This window comes from Eleginops maclovinus, chromosome 14, assembly GCF_036324505.1.
Source record: "Eleginops maclovinus isolate JMC-PN-2008 ecotype Puerto Natales chromosome 14, JC_Emac_rtc_rv5, whole genome shotgun sequence".
Taxonomy (NCBI): domain Eukaryota; kingdom Metazoa; phylum Chordata; class Actinopteri; order Perciformes; family Eleginopidae; genus Eleginops; species Eleginops maclovinus.
Window position 1 is genome coordinate 10,887,888 of NC_086362.1, and position 19,727 is coordinate 10,907,614.

General features: G+C 41.2%; 1 protein-coding gene across 1 annotated transcript in view; it reads right to left on the minus strand.

Moving 5' to 3' along the window:
- The window catches only part of nlgn2a (neuroligin 2a), a 168,654-nt gene extending 165,165 nt beyond the window's left edge, over positions 1-3,489 (minus strand). Inside the window, exon 1 of the mRNA XM_063900657.1 lies at positions 2,847-3,489. The gene's annotated coding sequence lies outside the window, so the exon portion shown is untranslated. The remainder of the gene's footprint in view (positions 1-2,846) is intronic.
- Between the last annotated feature and the right edge of the window lie 16,238 nt (positions 3,490-19,727).

A 19,727-nucleotide genomic window follows, 5' to 3' on the forward strand; every position in this document is an offset into this window, starting at 1 on the left:
TCCAGCAATTTTCGACATTGCAGCAGTCAATATCATGATGCAGGTTGTTTTGTGATTCATTCTCATACACTCCCCCATATGCAAGGGCAAAACAACGTACAGGCCAGTTAAAAAAAACAGAAGAAAATTCAGGTATTAAGATCTTTGCGGGGCTTACCGTTTCAAAAAGATGCTGCCATAGCAACGACACACAAAAAAAAAACACAGCCAGGCTCCCTTTGAACCAAACAAATGAGTAGGCCACAAATGGAGAGAGAAGAGAAACAAATGAATACACGAACGAGGAATAAAGGACTTGTGCGGAGTATATAAGGTGTTACCAAAAGCATACCGTCTCTTGCAAAGGAGGGAGGGAGTCAAAAATGTATTTAAGAGAGCCAAAACATGACACAAACACATGGGTGATTACATGGGGAGACTGGGGCTCAAGGGGGAAGGGAAGGCAAATTCCCCATTGTGAACAGCGTGTTGTCAATTACCAAGCCTTGTTTTTTATAAAGAGAGCATCCATTGTTGAGCTATTCCATTTAATCAGCTTGATTATGAACTGCAGAAGCGGACAAAGCTGTTTGTTTCGAGTTCAACAGGTATAGAAACTGCCAAAGTATTGAAGAACACTCTTGGGTGTTCATTAACACACTTCTCTCAGTCACCATTTCTAAAGAAATCCCACAATTATGCAATATTCCATCAGTTATACAACCACTCACATTGGAACATTCATGTAAGCAGGGAGGTGGAAAACATATTCTTGCTGTTGGGGGAATTAAATTATGCCAGCAGGACTGGATTTACATTTCGACACCTTCAAAGCATTGACTGACACACATAGTTAACTTCCTCTGCTTCTGGTCACAGGGGGCAGATACGAACAACAGCGCCTCCCTCAGGATGTGTGGCTTTTCACTAACTCATTTGGAGTGTGCTAAACAAACATGTAATTTCACTAGGTTCCAATCAGATGAGTCTCCTGCTCTCCATGTCAGCTGCTATGATGGTAACGATTGTTTTCACGCAGATGACACCTCTACTCAAACTAGAAGCAAGTGACGCCATCTCCACAGTCAGACAACATCCTAACACAGTGATGTCACTGATTTTTCTCCAATGGGAACAATAGTGAGGGATTGCGGTATCAGTAAACAGAAAGGACTATTAAAGTGGAAAAAAAAAGAAGCTATTTAAACCCATCCTGTCAACACTATTCTGCATTGGTGATTGCCTAGCAACCCGTGGTTAAGTATCCATCAATCTATCAACAGGCTTCAGCTCCATCTGCCTCCATCTTTGCAGCACCTTACCCAGGATGCATGTCTTTCTGGGGTATTTGCATGGGACACAGTCAAAAAAATAACAAATGTGTGCATGAAGGGCGCTCACACACAAAAAAAATGGGCACCAGCCTCCTTGACAAGGCCACCTGTTTTCTGTTTTTGTAAATCAGCCACTGACTCAAAATGAATCACACCTTATTGCACCGCTGCAGAAATGCCCTACAATGTCCCCCCCACCCCATTCTGTGTGTACATATTTCTCTCTCACACACAATCGCTCTGCACAATGCATTACCATGCCACCTTTATTCCACCTTAAATATCTCTACAGGTCTTCAAAGTTTCCAGCCGGCTGCCATCAAGATGAATAACAACCCCTCTGTGACAACATCTATTTAGCACAAGGACAGTCACATATTTTCCCCCCACCCCCGCCTCCATTAAAATGCTTTCTCCCCAAGAGACGCAACTATCTGCTATGTAGGGCAGGCGAGATGCTTTAACCGAGGAAGAGGAGATGAGCAGAGCTGCCTTCCCCTTTCTCGTCGCCGCAGATAAGAACAGAGGTCTTCTTGTCCCTGCTGAATTCTATCATCTAGCAGGCCCTGCCGATCCGAATGCCCCACAACACCCGCCACAGCATATAAATGCACCCCATTCTTCAGGCTGTGTGTGTGCGTGGAGGAGAGCATTTAGGGGAATATGTTCTCATGGCCATGGCGTTTCCTGAGAAAAAGGATTGAGTGAAGAAATATATTAAGTTGAAGGATGATTTGACTTGAAGGGAGAGCTTTGTGAGCTCTGTCTGCAAAACAGGCCTGCTTGCTGATAAAAATCACCCTTTTCACTCAAAATCATTCCACTATTATTCCAGACAATGCACAATTTAATCAGTGCACAATGATCACCATGTGTGCAATGACTGATGCGGCATTGATGCAATCTCAGGCGATGCTCTTTGATTAATGGGCGACATATTCTGCATGTTACAAGGATGGGAAAATGAGCTCAGCCTGAGTGAATAGCAGCCTCTGTCTCTTTCATTCCACCAGAGGAGCTCCAAGTCCAAGTTCTCATTAATGGAACAGGGGATGCATCTTCAGTGTTGTGAAGGACCAGATCGTCTGCATTAAGCACTACCCACAACAGGTTGAGACGAAACACACAGCAAATACACATCCATACAAACACATTATTGCATAATCAAACAGATTGGCTAAAAAACTGTTAATGACATTGCAGACATGTTTTGGACAACTGTTGACACCATGTATCTCGAAATAAAATATAAAGAGGATGAAGATGGTTAAAGATGAAAGCAGTATTTAATTTTCGCCCCAAATGTGTTGATTCTGGTGATCATTTCTTAAGGTTTTGTTCACAATAGGTGTCACAAACACCCCTTGAGCACAGTCTCTTTCACACGCATACACACAAACACACACAATTAAAAATGCTAATTAAATGCACACAGGGAGGTGTAATTAAAACAGCGTTTTTAAGTATGCAGACAGGATTTAACAGAGCATTATCTCCTCAGAATTTAGCGTTGACCGTGTAACCTCAGCCTACCTGTTAATTTGTGATCCAAGGTGCAGCTGGGACGCCAGACTCCCTATGTTTCCGTCCTGAGATTTCTCCTTCTCCTTGTCCTCTTCACTAAACCTTCCTCCAGCGGTGGTTAAATGTCAACCGAGCAAAAAAGTACTCGTTTCAGAAAAGAGAAAAAAAATACAAAAACCTACACCACCTTGACAGCACTTTATCAATCCAACCGGGCCGGCAGGTGGGACTTCATGAGTGGAGACTGGGCACCAAAAATGAAGCTGCTCTACCGCATTACACAGAACATACAGCAGGCATTAGTATCATTCCCCGTCCGAGCATGCAGGCTCGGCTTAGTCCCCGTCTTCTCCAGCACGGCAGTATTTTCATTAAATTCTCAGCTGACAGCTTCAGGCGGATTGTCTCTTTTTATTCAGGCCTTTAACGACCGAAAACAACCCCCAAACAACTCGTGTCTTCAGGCTCTCGGGAGATTTGACAGCCGGGAGGTGTCACCTGTGCAGACCAACGATGGCTCTGTTTTTGAGCGTTTTTCGTCGTAAATCCTCAGTAAATCCCCTACAGGAGACCATTGACACCACCGTGCACCAATTCAAGCCTCGGTTAGCTTCAGTTCGTGTCGGTAACGGCGGGCACAGACTGCAGGATGTTCTGGTAGTCTCGTGTGAAGAGATGCTGCCTCCGCTGCCACTGCTGATGCTGCTGTGGACGCCGTGACCGCCTCGGAGAGCTGTCTCGCGCGCACGTGCGCACACTCGCGAGCACGCACGCTCGTTCCCGGTGTATGACGCGCGCCGCAGTGTCCTCCCTAGCAAGCTGGTCGCCTTGGCAACGCTTTCCTCTGACCTCAATATGGTCGCTTTTCAACTCAAAAATGTGTCGCTTTTACCTCCGTATCTGTAGCCGTGACACTCACTCAATGGGTAAAATAGGTATTAATCCGCCAAGGCTGTCGTCCGGTTTGTCTCCATGTTCTCCCGCAGAGAGATGTGAGAAATTAGTGCTGCTGAATTTCATTTTTGCGGCATCCCTCTCCTCCTCTCATCCGCTCGCATCCAGACGGCAGATCTGCATCAGCATGACGTCAGAAGAAGTTAAAGAGATACTAGCCCATTTTTTTCCCTCCTCCTCTCCTCAGTCATCCCTCCATCCTGCATCTTTCCTTTTCCACTATCCCTCTCCCATTCACCCAACAGCCTGAAGCATCCGTCCATCGATCATAGTATACCCTTTCAACACCAACAACGTGTAATTCTCTATTTCTGCCTGGCTAATCCCTATATGAGGCTAAACATGTTAATCACTGAGGGATAAATATCACAGCAGTGTTTTGAGTGCCAAATGGGGTATTAAATGAGTTTTATATTGATACCCAAGGAGATAAAAAATGATACAATCTGATTAGGACACGCAGTTATTAATAAGTCCCTTTTGGAACAGACTTTTAGGGATGGGTTGCTTATTATTTTACAACCTTGTACATGAATTTATTTTATTTTTACTTCAGCGGTGATGGCCATCTAACATCCAGCATAGCCGAGTCCCTGATCTCATTATTGCAGATGGTAATGGCTATGTGGTGGCAGCACCTGCTCCTCTGGATGCAGCAGCGCCACATGTTTGTTATTGGGTCGTATAACACTACCAAACATCTGCCTCCGTCACTCTCGCCCTGCAGAACCATGTATCCATAGTTTGTGGGCTGGTTTCCTGCCAGGAATTCCCAGCTCGTAGGATAAAAAACATTCATTTATGCTCCATCTTAGCTTGTTTCATGCAGTAACTTAATCAGAAGTATAATGAGTATCTCCCCCAGAACTACTCGAATGCCCATGTGCTCTCAGGCAGATCTCATTTTGGAGAAGATTTACTGTTTAACATCCATGCGCCAGTGTTCATTCACTTCCCTGTACAAACCGCAGGCAGGGGAACAGGCTGCCTCTCCACTCTTGTGGGGAGCCAGCCTGTCGTCAATCAGCCAAAACATCATGTCAGCTCGCTGTGCTTTTTACTCTCGGACACATCCAGCTACCTGATGGACACGGGTGAGGCGGGAAGAGAGACTGCTTTGGGGCTACCATCACGCCTATCAAGACAAATTGTCTTTGGTGGTGGATGTACATTCCCCCAGTGATATCCCATCAGGCCAAGGTGAGAAGGCCTGTGTGTGTGTGTGTGTGTGTGTGTGTGTGTGTGTGTGTGTGTGTGTGTGTGTGTGTGTGTGTGTGTGTGTGTGTGTGTGTGTGTGTGTGTGTGTGTGTGTGTGTGTGTGTGTGTGTGTGTGTGTGTGTGTGAGTGTGTGTGTGTACAAGGGTAACGTTCATGTCCTGCACTTCATAGATCCTAGCCAAGCATCAGAGGTAATGGCCCACCAGGGAGACCTGACAGTTGAGCCACACACACCAAGACACACATATCCCTTTTCCTCAGAACTCCTTGTGGTTTGTCACTGATGTACTGCACGGACACATGGTAGTAAACCCATGTATCATGGTGTAGCACACAGTCCCTTTTGCTCTCCCTTAACACAGAAAAAACACACATTCCCTCCCTACAAACACACACATCCTAGTCGTGATATATGTTGTGTTTGAGGTCACTGTGGCTGTGGAGCCCCAGGGGGAGGTCTGTGGAGATTTCCTCTGTTGTGTTTATGTATGATCATATTCCCCCAAAACCCCATTATATCAGGCTGTGCATGATTAGCGCTGTTCTACACACAAGTGACCAGTCAAGAGGCCCTTTCATGTGGCCCCCAGGGGTCCTGGGTCCCTGCAGACACCTGCCTCAGGCACTCTTTGGCACTCTTTTCCTTTATTTTCAACAGCTCAGAATTTGCACGGTCTGGACAAAAGAAGGGAAAGGTAAGATTCACAAAAAGGTATAAATTGGACTTCATGCTGAATATTCTCTTACATTTCTCTTATATTGTCTCTAATTTATCTAATACGGAAGTAGGTTCATTTTTTTTGTTATTAGCATAGGCGATGCCAAATAAACACAAGGCAGGTGTTGTGCCCTGTGCAAAAATGAGACAGATGCAAAGAAATTGGGGATATAAAAGCTGTAAGAAGATGAACTCTAGCAGTAATAATATTGAGGTAATTTATTGTGAAATAATTCAACTTAAACACACTAAACAAGCTTATTTCAAAAATTTAGAACAAAATATGTTCCTCAAATTGAAATTGTAACGTCTGGACACAACATGTTTTTCTTATCTTGAAGAGTGCCCTCCAGAGGAGCAAAAAAATTCAATAGGTACTAACAAAATGAGGACAAATCGAGTTTATGAAAGGAAAAAAGAGGACATTTGTGTGTTTATCGTTTCCTGCATGAGGCCCATTGTCTCATATAAAAATGCAAACATAAAACATGTACGTGTGCCATGCTTCAAGCCGTTATCACACGTATACACGTCTGTGGATTTAATATTCCATTAACAACATGCTGCAACAACTACATTCTGCAATATTACAATCAAATAATTTGTTTGCTCGGAGGTGTTTACAATAATATGTCATTGCAATCTTATAAAGCCATTAACCTTTCTGTCGAAGGCACCCAGAGCATGAAGAAAGCCCATTCTCTCTCCCCGCCTAATTTACTTCTCCTGCTACCTGACCTATGGAGCACACAAATCCCTTCTGTTTGCAAACTGTGAGAGCCCACGCCTTCATGAAGATTGAAATAGAATATCAAAGAGAAACAAATTATTTGGTTATTTATTGCTAATTTAAAGGATGGTAAACAATCACCTGTGCACATAAGCGCATTCATTTCTTTATTAGATTTCCTCAGTGGGGCGTATGGTGGCCGACAGAGGTCCATAACAATTACATTAGGAGAATCGCAGTGCACTTTCAAAAAAGATGCAAATATAAATTACAAATGTGCCAAAAGATATGCAAAGAAAACCTCTTCGCCAACTTGACAACAACCTGCCGAAACACACCCAGGATTTAGTAAAAGCGATGCAAAAACAAGACGCTGTAAACAGAAAATGCTTCAAAAAGCTGAAAACAGACAGAAACCAGGGGACACTAAAAAGTGGTGCACACAGCTGGGACCAGATCGCTTCTTGACGTTGGGTTGGTCTGTTTCATAATTATACACTTTTTTGCCAGTATATGAAATGACTATGTTAGCTAAGTTAGCTAGTTAGGTTACAGCAGATCTGTAATAATATTGGAAGGAATCATGATCACATTGTTAAAATAAGCCAACAAAATGTACACAAATGTACATAGATGCGGTTCCCGTGACAGTTATTTTTGGCCAACTTTAAAATGCAAGCAATCCGGTCCCAGCTGTGTGGGTTACTTTTGTGTGCATGTCCCCGTTTCTGTTCCGTTGTGCTTTGAGCTTCTTGCAGTGTTAGAGATTGGCAGCGTTTTGTGTTTGCAGCGCTTTTAGTAAACGCTGCGCATGTTGGTGAAAGGTTTTCTAAATGCTGCACATGTGTTGTCAAGTTGGTGAAGATGTTTCTTCATTTGCACATTTGTGTTTTTATATTTGCAGGTTTTGAAAGTGCAGCATATTTCTCTTAATGTGAGTGTTTTGGGCCGTTGTTGTGCTTTTGCCCCTGTTGACCACCATAGGCAGGCCTGCAAAGAAGTCATTCCAAAAAGCTGAGAACAAACTCTACCTAGAGGATGCCAGGAGCTTTTAATTCACAATTAAAAGGGGGAAAGAGACTGGGCTTTAGCCGGATGCTAGTTTGCCAGGGGAAACACAGGAAGTGCATGACACAAATGCACTTACAATGAAGTGTTTCAAGTCCCTGCAGGAGTGATTATGCTTTAAACGCCTCACAGTCATGACACTGAAGGTTCAGAATCTCCCCGCTTTGCCCTTATCTTGTCCTCTGCATTCTCACCCTTACACCTTTAAACCTTTTACAAATGGCACCCTGTCTGAAATCCTCATACTGATTTACCCTCTTTCACGTTCACATTCCTCACCGGTAATCTCTCTTGACTTCCTTGTAGCTTCACATTTATTCTCTTTCACTCGTTGCTCTTTCTACCTTCCTCTCCATGGCGAGGCATCCGCCCTCCGGGTCGGTAACCAGCGCTCTTCCAACCTTACTTTCTCTCGCTCTCTTTACCCTACCTCTTGGCATCCTGTTCCCACATACTCACTTATCACTGTAGGGTTGGGTTTATCCCCGAGCCTTCTGTCATTAATTCATTGGAACAGCATTTTTTGTCGGGTAGAGCAGCCTCTGAGAATGTGTTTCATGAGTCAGACGCTGGACGGAATGATAGCTTGGGCATAATGCAGTCCAATGGAGCGTTAATGGCACTTAGCAGTAAACATGGCTGTCCATTGTCAGTCACCCCGAGGTGTGACCCTAGCTGTAACGCAATAATAAATAAGCATTCAGAATGAACTCTGGAATGAATAGGCGACAACAGAATGATGCATTACTGCCCTCGAGTTTATCACAAATCATATCGTCTGTCTGTTTGACACTGTTGATATCATTGGCCCAATCCCAACGTGACACACTCACGGATTTGGAGGCGAATTCTTGAAAAGTCGGTGAGTGGGCACATTTGGATTGGTTTAGGGCCGTCCTACACTCAAATATTAGATTGCTACTAGATTGTCTCACACACATATTCAACATTTTCTCTAAGTGCTGTACACATTGTTGTAAACTCTGCCTTAGGGAAATACCCATAAGTCATAGTTTTTGTAAATTAAACACGTTTTACCAGCAGAAGCCCAGCCTGGCATGTGAAAGTGACATAGAAGCATTATCATTAGGGATTTAAATTGGTACATATGAAGTTAGAGGAATGCAAACTTACATTATGATACAGTTATTTAAATCCATCTACCATTTGGTTAAAGATGCTATTTGACTAAATGTATTATTTGACAGATAGATCAAATTTTTGTATGGCAATAGCCCAAAATGAGTTAATTAAAGTCAATAAAAAACATAGAATGACCCCAATAATTGAACAAATCATGTGTTGATATGATCTAGGCTGCAGGATGTCGCCTCAAGGTGCTGGCTATTTCTATTTACCATTTCAAGCACTTAAAGTCTCTTACACTAAAGCATTTACCAGGTGACATCAGGGGTTCAGGGCTTAAGGCCTATATGTGCTGATTTGATTGATCATTAAGAGTAATTGCTTACCAAGGCTAGCGTTATTTCCTGGGCCGTAAGCAGAAAAAAATACTAAGGTTTCACAGAAAGCTGTGGCAAGCAGACATGCCATTTCAAAAAGCTCCTCTTCACTCAGGACTAAAAAAATTGTTCACATGAAAAATACTTTAAAAGCAGCTTGAAACCGATACCTCCACATCATACTCCTCACTCAGTTTACCTCGCCCACTTCTAGCTCACCTTCCAGCAAATCTCTCCCAGTGGCGAGTGGTTTCTTCTCCCACTTCCACCTTATCCCCTTATTTTACATCCACTCCCATGTTGCAGTAAGCCTGCTCTTACACCTCCTTTTCTCTCTCCTCTTCTTCCCTCTCACCTCTGCAAGGATGTGGCGATTTCCTACCATGCTCCCGACCTGGCTCCCATTTCCTATGCTTACTAAGACCTCCTCTACACTGCATGGTAACCCCGCTCTCCTGCATCCTGCTCTTTTCTTATATCTCTGCTCCTCAGCGATCCTCTTGCCCCTTGGGGTCTGGCTTCGTATCCTTCTCCTCTGATCTGTGGCAGCGGGGATCCTGCAAGATTAACGCATAAGTAGTTCCAGTTCCCATCGTAAGCCGCCACCACATCTTTCTGTCAATATAACCAAGCAACCCCCAAGCACACACACATACACACCCCATTAACTACAGTGGCATCTGCTTTTAATTGTAGCCCATTTGAGCTCTGGCGTAGTCCCCTCCATGAATCGTCCGCTGCTAATTGCTACGCCACATGTCCCATTGCAGCCCGATGCCACAGCATGGTATTAAATATAAGACCCTCACAGTGTGACTTTGCATTTTTTATAAGTTACTCTGCCCTAAAAACTTTGGGGTTTACGGCCCTCTGATTACATATACACATGTAGCTATTATTAACATTAATAGGTTCTTGTGCCATGTCTCCACTGTACTCGGGCCTGTGTGTGTGTGTGTGTGTGTGTGTGTGTGTGTGTGTGTGTGTGTGTGTGTGTGTGTGTGTGTGTGTGTGTGTGTGTGTGTGTGTGTGTGTGTGTGTGTGTGTGTGTGTGTGTGTGTGGGACCATGCTGAGAGAGGAGCTCAGGGCTGATGTATTATGCATGCTAAGGAGATAGTAAACTCACATCAAGGGAAATTGTGCGTATAAGCATGGAGGAGGCCTCTCCTTCTTACAGAGGTGAGAGACCACTGCAAATGTTAAGGACATGTCTTGGAATCCATTTCTACTGTATATAGCTGGAAGTATCAAAGACTTATTCTCGTTAAAGGCATTTAGCTCGAAAAATAACAAGGTTATTTTATTCTTATAAGGACATTCAAGCACTGATGTAGAAATATCACACTGATAAAACAAAAAGCCAATAAAATGTTTTCTTTTTAATCTCAAATTAGGAAATATTGCAGTTGGTTCCGTGTGATTAAAGCATTTCACACAAGTTAAAAATAAAATAGAATTAAAATAAACAGTAAATATACTGATGTAAAGAGTCAATAGTGAATATATCTATAGAGTTTACAATATACTATAATAGAACGACCTTTAATGATACAGTATAAACAAAGGATACTATTCATTTTATTATTCGATTAGCACTGTCCTTGTTTGATTGATGTTTTAAATTACTATTTATTTTTCAATGGTTATGATAACAATAGTCTCCAGTCATTAGCTTAGCCACTTTATTTGATGCATGCTGTTGTTATATTTCTTCTTAAAAGTGTGTGCGTCGTCAACTACGGCAAGTACAGTAGATCGAATCAGAACCAGGAAGAAACACGGCCATCACTGCATAAAGAAAGGATAACAAAAACTACAAAAAAAAAGTTGGAATCATCCGCAAAGCTTTTCATCAGGCTCTATCACTGTTTGAAAAACAGTTTTCCTAGAGCGTCTAGGTGTTTCTGTGTCCACATGCACATTATGAATAACAAGTAGAACCAGACATCATTTTCCAGGTTATTAGGCAGACTAATCCCGGCCTGACATTTTGCTGACTGTAATTGTTTCTGATATATTTGATTTATCCACTGCTCACATTCCTTTTGTTTTCGTCGCACCTTCCTGCCTGGTGAGCAAAGCGTTGGAAAATAAAGAGCCTGCACAAGGAGCGGAGCTAAATCAACATAATGAAAGCGGAAAGTGCCTCCTCTGGGAAGAGTTCACAAATGACAGCCATCGCAACGGCTCCATCACAAGCAACATCTTTGTTCCACATGGATGACGTTCGGCTTAAAGCAACAATTTGCTCGGATTGTTTAGAGCACTTGAACTTCTCGGCATTATTAGATCAGGTGATTAGATGAAACCTCAATTGTCCCCATAGGGAAACTACGCCTGTTGAAGCTGCAGAGAGAGGCTATAGATACCAAGTACTGGAGATGATACAAGCAATTTGTGCAACAGAGCTGATCAATTACAGATGCAATGGATATAGGGGGATGGAGAAATAGCAATTCATTAAAAAGGTTGAATATAAAATGAGATAGAAAAGTAAAAGGGATTGCAGGACGGGAACACATGAAACAAGTGGAAAAGTTCATATCTTCTGAATCAATACTCTTCTAGCAATAAATCAAGTGAGTATGAGAATTATCACAGTGTACTTCACTTTGGCGCACGTTACACCCCGCAACAATGCTAGGTAGGAACTAAAGTTACTCTGCTGCTAAGGAGAAATTAAACAGCAACTTATTAAGCTGCGTTCACATGATTCGTAGTAAAATGGCTCATCGCTGTCATTGGAGTTGTTGTTCTATTGAGAGAGCAGTGCTTAATTGTCACCAAGTGCTGCACTCAAAGTTCACATTTGTTCAACTTTGAACTCGATGCCACTTAGACCTTTCATGGCAAACCAATCAGATGACAGCGTTATGTAGCCCCGCAAGCTAGCAGGGGGTAGGCTAACCATAAAAACAAAACTTATCTGGCTATTTTCACCGAAAGGCTCTGCACCCAACAAGCAAATAACGTATCATTTAACTGCAGCTTTTCACTGTGAATATATAAACAAAATAATACTTATAGAGTGCTAAAGTATGAGTAAATAAGAGTGTGTGAAAAATACAGCTTAACACCTCAAACGCAAAAATGATAATAATTAATAATTTAAAATATATATATTCATATGTATGGATAAAAAATCTACTGAGCTACTCTCTATGTATGCAACCTGTCTTATTGCTAGTCTTTGTTTATAAAAGATGTTATTTTTTAAGTGAGAGAACTATTAAATATACAAGACAAAAAATGGAGTACTTCACAGATTTATCTGTGAAAACAAATTAGCTGAAAAATAGATCAGATCTGAGAATTTCTTGTTATAAATTGCAAAACAAATGCATCTTCAAATTGTCAACACCTGCCTCCCTGTGTATTTGTAGTAGCACAAAATAAAGTGTTCTTTTTTAATGAGATAATCTTGAAACTCCAAAATAAGTGTGAGTAAAAATTCATTCAAACTATTTGTCTGTTTGACTGGCAAACCTGGAAAAAAGGTAATTATGTCTTCTTTGCAATTATAGATAGCCTCAGTCAAAATGGACTGTCTGTGGAAGCTGCATACAGATGAACTGTGTAGTTTAGGCAGACAGGGGGTGCACTCATTGTAAGATGTGTTTTGAAAATAAAAATGATGAAATAAAAAGAATACATGTGCTATTAATCGGTGGATGGATGGAGTAGAAGCATAACGTTTCTTACGATGCATGTGATGGGGCTGGAAATGTAAAAAAAAAAACTCATTTAGTTTCCATCCCTGAAGAGAGCAGCACTAAATGACCTGCCAGTCACCTATGGAGCTGATGTATGAAGACATTCTACTGTGAAAAGGTTCCCTTGATACTTCCCTTTGAGATAGAACCAATAAAATACCTCAATTTGGTCCAATTTCCTCCCTCCCATTTCCAGCTTCTCTCCAGGTACATGACTAATGAGCCTAGGATTATAAGAAATAAACCAGGCGTGAAGCTGCTGTAATGGTTTTGATTTATTTTCCGAAAAAAACTACATCCTGATAATGCCAATCCAAGCCGCGCTCTTAAGGTGTTGATCAATTTACCTTACAATAATATTTAAAGCGGCATCATTTTCAGCGTACAGACACAAACATCCATGCCTCCCACTCCTACTCCCAGCCTCAAATTACCTCCAGGCTTCTGCATGTCCATCAGTGTGAAATTCAGGTGTTGTTCAGGAAAAAAACAAGCATTCAGAAGGGGACTCATTAGAGGTGTGAAAACAGACTGATGGAGCTTGGAGAATGAGTTTAGATGACCTTAGCAGTCACAGCCCCTAGGACGAAGGCGCGATGTGACTGGTATACATGTTGTCTGACAGCTTTTATTATCATGCTCAACAGGTAATCTGATACTTCTCTGTCTCTCACTGTGTGACACCCCCACAGGAATAAGCTATAGATAAAGCATTAGTGGTAGAGGAAAGAGAAAGCATCCAACAACAGAATGGATGTTTGCTCTTGACCCCGGTAAAAGACCATCAATCAAAACGAGACGGTGGTAGCTTCACAGTTCACAGGCAATGCTTGTTGACCATAATACGATTGTGGGGTATCAGATAATGGCTTCTTCATGAAGTCAGGGTAAACGGATTTGCCGTTTTTTAAATTAGGAACTATTTCTTAAAGGAAATAAAGGAGTCCTTGGTTGTCTGCAACAAACCATCAGCATGCTGACTTTAGCTAATTGTCCAATAGCATTACTTTTGGTACTCTCAAGCATTACAAACGTATAGTTTTACACTGAAAAAGGTGAAACGTTGACTTTAATTAAATGTATTATGTCAAAAAATGTCACATAATTGTATTACGTTAGTTAAAAGCAATAATATTAAGTTGAACCTCATATTTTTTTAATTTTAACTTAATATCATTGCTTTGTGAATTCGGTTGACATAATACATTTAATTAAAGTCAATGTTTCCAGTGTACCGATTGAAGTGCTATTAAAAGTAATCACAATCTTTCGAGGGGACATAACTAAAAAATGTAATCCAAAGGTTTTGTGACTAACGTACCTGGAATCATGTCAGTAGCATTGCTAATAAACGCACTGCATGAACCACCACCCATATCTTTTGCTTGTGTTATCTCCAAATAGAAACACATAAAGTACTTTACTAGAGTGTTTTACTCATGGTTTTAAAGAAATACATTCATGTTTTACCCTTCCACAATTATTGGTTTTCATGTAGGGTATTTCAACCTGGTTATCTATTTCAAAAACTACATTTTCAATATATCCAAATACATATACTTTGAACAAACCATAATGTAATTATTGCACCGTATGATTTTCAAACTTAAATGATTCATAATAAAATCTCTTGTCTGTAATCAATGAACTCTAGGCAATGTGAAAACAAGAGCTTTAGAAACTCCTAAATGCCTTATAGAGATAACATTTTTGTAAAACAACAATCTTTGTACTGTAAATTAAAGACCATTGGAATTAGATTTTTTTTTGGTGCAAATATTAGTCAAACAATTGTAACTAGAGACCATCTGGAGATAGGATCACACCAGTTGCAGTTTTGTGACTGCATGTGCAAGATATTTCCACAGAAACCCACGCATATTCACACAAACAACTCTAAAGGTGTCGCGGCTGGTAAATAATGCATTCGTTTGGGACTATTTTCAGCTCAATACACATTTGGTGTGCTAGTTAATATTTACCGCAGCAGGATGGAGTGTGTGGGATGGAGTCAGAATAATGCTGTTTATAGTGATGAAGGAACATAACACCCAGTGTGTTTGAGTGAAGCTCTGCTGCAGGAATTAGATATTTCAGGTACCAATAGTCGTACCTTAAAGCCCCGGATTATGTGATAACCAGGAGGGCTGGTACGGAACGTAATTAAACAGAAGTTGATTTGAAATGAGGGTAAATGAAAGCATTCATTTTGGATTGTATTATGTGCTCGGGGCAGGGGTAGAAAATGAATTTTGCCCTGCATTGAAACCAACGCTGTAGCAGTTTCCCCAGCTAGGGTATTTTTTTTTTTTTGGCCTAATTGCCGCCAGTGGCTACATCCTACCCATTTGCATCGATCTCCTTTGAAGAGAGATGCAGATGAGCTTAACGAGTGTGATAATTATGCTCGCTCGGCGTGGGGAGCCTGCTGAAACCGCAACTGAGTGACTTTGTGTGAATATCATTGAGTGGATTAATAATATGTCGGAGTGGGATTTGATTGCATCGCACATAGGTAGAAACACGCAGCCGTGTTGTCAACAACAGACAGGAAGTGATTTATCAGATTCAAATCATAACAACAACTGTACCTGATGCCTGGTTTTCAGATTAATTTCAATGTGAGACATTTACATGTTAAGAATAGTATTTTATTGAATCGTTTGCAACGGGTTTCCTAGAATAATATAGTATGAGGGCGCTAACGTCACTTCCGGACAAAATTACGGCCCTGCCCACTTTCCGGGGAAAATTATGTGGAAAATCATAGTTTCTTCATGACTTAAAGCTGCTGAGTCATATATCGCACCTTAAACAACAAAAAAATCCAGACTTCCGGTTTCTTTACCTCCTCTACAGAAAGAAGGAGAGTAAAAGAAACAATCTAATTCAGAAATCTCAGTTTCAGTGTAAACCTGCCACTCGTCCACTGGACATCCATCCTCTATTTATTCTCCGTAAAAACAAAGCTGTGTCGGCCGTCTGACGCTCTGTTTGACAACATCTTCATATTTTTGGAGTAATTATACAGTTTATGACAAACAGAAATATTGTTCTCTGGCATCACTTTAATATTTAAGGTGAACAGTAAGAGGGCGCAGTTTAGACAAAACCCTGGTTTGTAAAATGATCTTGTGTTTTATATGACATTTTTAAACATTTTTTAGGTAGAGGCTTTAAATAAGCCCAATGAGCTTTTTGCATTTTCCTGCACTGTTATGTATTTTTAAATTGTGCTATACGATGAAATAAATAGAAAATATGTATATTCATATCCACAAAGCAATATTTAGCTTTGAGACAAATACTATTGTGTTTGTGTACCTGGGGCTGTGTGTGTGTGTGTGTGTGTGTGTGTGTGTGTGTGTGTGTGTGTGTGTACTGTTCTGCCAGCCAGTGTAATGGCAATGACTGGTGTTGTGTCCCCCAGCACACAAAAGCCTGCACACACATACAAAATGTCAGTCAACAGGCCTGTCTCTACTATCTCTCACGACCTCCCCATCCTCTTCCCTGCCCCTCATTCTTTCCTCTTCGCTGAAAGGGAATGAAATGACGTGGTCGGGTGACAGGGCGGGAGCATGAAAAGCTGTGACACCAGGGCACAATACGTACATTTGTGACTAAACATCTTGGAGACATGAAAGCGCCCTAACGGATAGATAATTGGCCACGGTTGCTGCTCCTCAGACAATGAAGGGCTGCGACTGTCAAAACACATCAAGGTTAAATCGAGAATTTCAGAAATGTTGGCTTCTTTTATAATCTATCAGAAGGAGGGAGCACGCCAGCCAGCAGGAAAAAGCTTTCGGCGCACAAAGGGCACTTCCATCGGGATGGAGACGTTTGATTTTAGATGCAATCCTGTATTTCACTCACAAAACCATGGCAGTGGATAACACTTCCAACAGTAGGACCATATACACTGAAAAAACTGAAACATTGCCTTTAATTAAATGCATTATGTAAACTAATTTCACATAACTGTATTAGGTTAGTTGAAAGCTATAATAAGTTGAACCTAATATTTTGTATTTTAAAAATTTTTCAACAATACATTATAGGTCTTAGATAAATACAAAATATGTCTCTGAAGTGATTGGCTGAAACACCAAACAGATCATTGTAGCATGCCACAAACCCATCTGCTTCAGCCCTGTTCAACAGTGCTGATTCTGTGTCTGTAGCTTTAAATGCTAATGAGATGCTGCTGGCCACGCCCCTCTGAGAAGGGACACAAAAACACAAAGGTGTTCTAGGAGGAGATCAGGTGATAAGGGGGGCAGTGTTATTGGCCAATGGTTGCACACCCAAAAAATACATAGTGACATCACTCATTGGCCGAATTCTGATCACTTGATTTTCAGACAGGTTTTATGTAGATGGATCAGGACAAAAAGAGAGAGAATATCTTAATATCTTTAACATATTGAAAAAGTAGATTTAGCACAAAAGGTGACTTGCATACCGTTTCATCCAGCTGCAGCATAATACAATCCCTTTATGCTTTTTTTTGCATCATAGTGAGTCCATATGAATCTATATTCGGTTCATTGTCCCCGACAAGCTATCGTTGCGGTTCTCACACACAATCGCGCTATGGCGGTGAAAAACCACATGTGTTTCCAGGGAAAACACACACCCTATCATTTGACATGACGAGGGCGGGGACGGTTACTTTAACCTTATCTGAGTATTACAATTTAATAGTGATGTAATATGATTACCGTCCGTTACGTTTGGATTTCCTCATTATCAAATGCAATTCTAATAAAAGCAAGAGAAAATAAATAACGATAAGATGTTTTTTACTCAAGTGTTTGACACAATGTAACCTTAGTAAAGGAGAAACCAAGAGATTTATTATCAAAAATGTAGGAACAGCAATAGTTTAGAAATGCTGTTTCATTTGGACACATTACAAAAGCAAACAGTATTTTTGTTTAATTAATCAGGTGTCCATGTACTGCATTAAAAAAGAGATGCATTTATACAAAAAAATCATTAAATAAAATTCAGTCATTACCTATAATATATCGATCTGTATTTCTAAATGTACTGTAACACTGTAATCCTGCTTGTAATCTCTGTATTTTGTAAATGTAACGGTAATCTGATAACTTGTTTTTTTATGTAAACGAATATTTACCTATTTTTTTACGGATTCTCGTTACATGTAATTCCTTACTGCCTAAACCTGGATATGACAAACCCTTTGGCTTACACGGTAAATAACACACAATTGTGACAGCTTGAATCCAAACATGACCCCTCATTAAAATGGTTCTTAAAATTCCCATACCGGAAAACATCATCAAGTGTCTCTTACTTCGTAAAATAATTACATCTGAGAGGTCTCGTTGGGGTGTTCCCATCTGTCTTGTTACTTGCTAACAAAAAACTAAACTTTACTTTTATTTGGAAGACACCAGCTGCTTCCACTTTATTTGCCCTGCATTAAAATTACCTAAGATGCATTGCCACTGGATAAACCAAAGCTAACAAGAATAGGAGATTGGTTTTCCATTCCTCCATGCAGATCTCCCCTAAAGCAGTGATGTTTTGGGGCTGTCGCTGGGCAACACGGACTTTCAACTCCCTCCAAAGATTTTCTATGGGGTTGAGATCTGGAGACTGGCTAGGCCACTCCAGGACCTTGAAATGCTTCTTACGAAGCCACTCCTTCGTTGCCCTGGCGGTGTGTTTGGGATCATTGTCATGCTGAAAGACCCAGCCACGCTTCACCTTCAGTGCCCTTGCTGATGGAAGGAGGTTTTCACTCAAAATCTCACGATACATGGCCCCATTCATTCTTTCCTTTACACGGATCAGTTGTCCTGGTCCCTTTGCAGAAAAACAGCCCCAAAGCATGATGTTTCCACCCCCATGCTTCACAGTAGGTATGGTGTTCTTTGGATGCAACTCTGCATTCTTTCTCCTCCAAACACGACGAGTTGAGTTTTTACCAAAAAGTTCTATTTTGGTTTCATCTGACCATATGACATTCTCCCAATCCTCTTCTGGATCATCCAAATGCCCTCTAGCAAACTTCAGACGGGCCTGGACATGTACTGGCTTAAGCAGGGGGACACGTCTGGAACTGCAGGATTTAAGTCCCTGGCGGCGTAGTGTGTTACTGATGGTAGCCTCTGTTACTTTGGTCCCAGCTCTCTGCAGGTCATTCACTAGGTCCCCCCGTGTGGTTCTGGGATTTTTGCTCACCGTTCTTGTGATCATTTTGACCCCACGGGGTGAGATCTTGCGTGGAGCCCCAGATGGAGGGAGATTAGCAGTGGTCTTGTATGTCTTCCATTTTCTAAAAATTGCTCCCACAGTTGATTTCTTCACACCAAGCTGCTTACCTATTGCAGATTCAGTTTTCCCAGCCTGGTGCAGGTCTACAATTTTGTCTCTGGTCTCCTTTGACAGCTCTTTGGTCTTGGCCATAGTGGAGTTTGGAGTATGACTGTTTGAGGTTGTGGACAGGTGTCTTTTATACTGATAACGAGTTCAAAAAGGTGCCATTAATACAGGTAACGAGTGGAGGACAGAGGAGCCTCTTAAAGAAGAAGTTACAGGTCTGTGAGAGCCAGAAATCTTGCTTGTTTGTAGGTGACCAAATCCTTATTTTGCCGAGGAATTTACCAATTAATTCATTAAAAATCCTACAATGTGATTTCCTGGATTGTTTCCCCCATTCTGTCTCTCATAGTTGAAGTGTACCTATGATGAAAATGACAGGCATCTCTCATCTTTTTAAATGGGAGAACTTGCACAATTGGTGGCTGACTAAATACTTTTTTGCCCCACTGTATTATTCTGTTTCTAAGAAATGTTGCATATCTTGCACATTGACTGACACAGCTGCTGTGACAAAACCATTTCCCAATTTGGGATTAATAAAATAAGCAGCTGTCATGTAAATATGTAGGTTGCAAGATACTTTATAGCTCAACTTTTCTCAATAGTGTACATTTTACATTTATATTTATTTAATATGCCATTCCCTGCACACTAAATGTAAA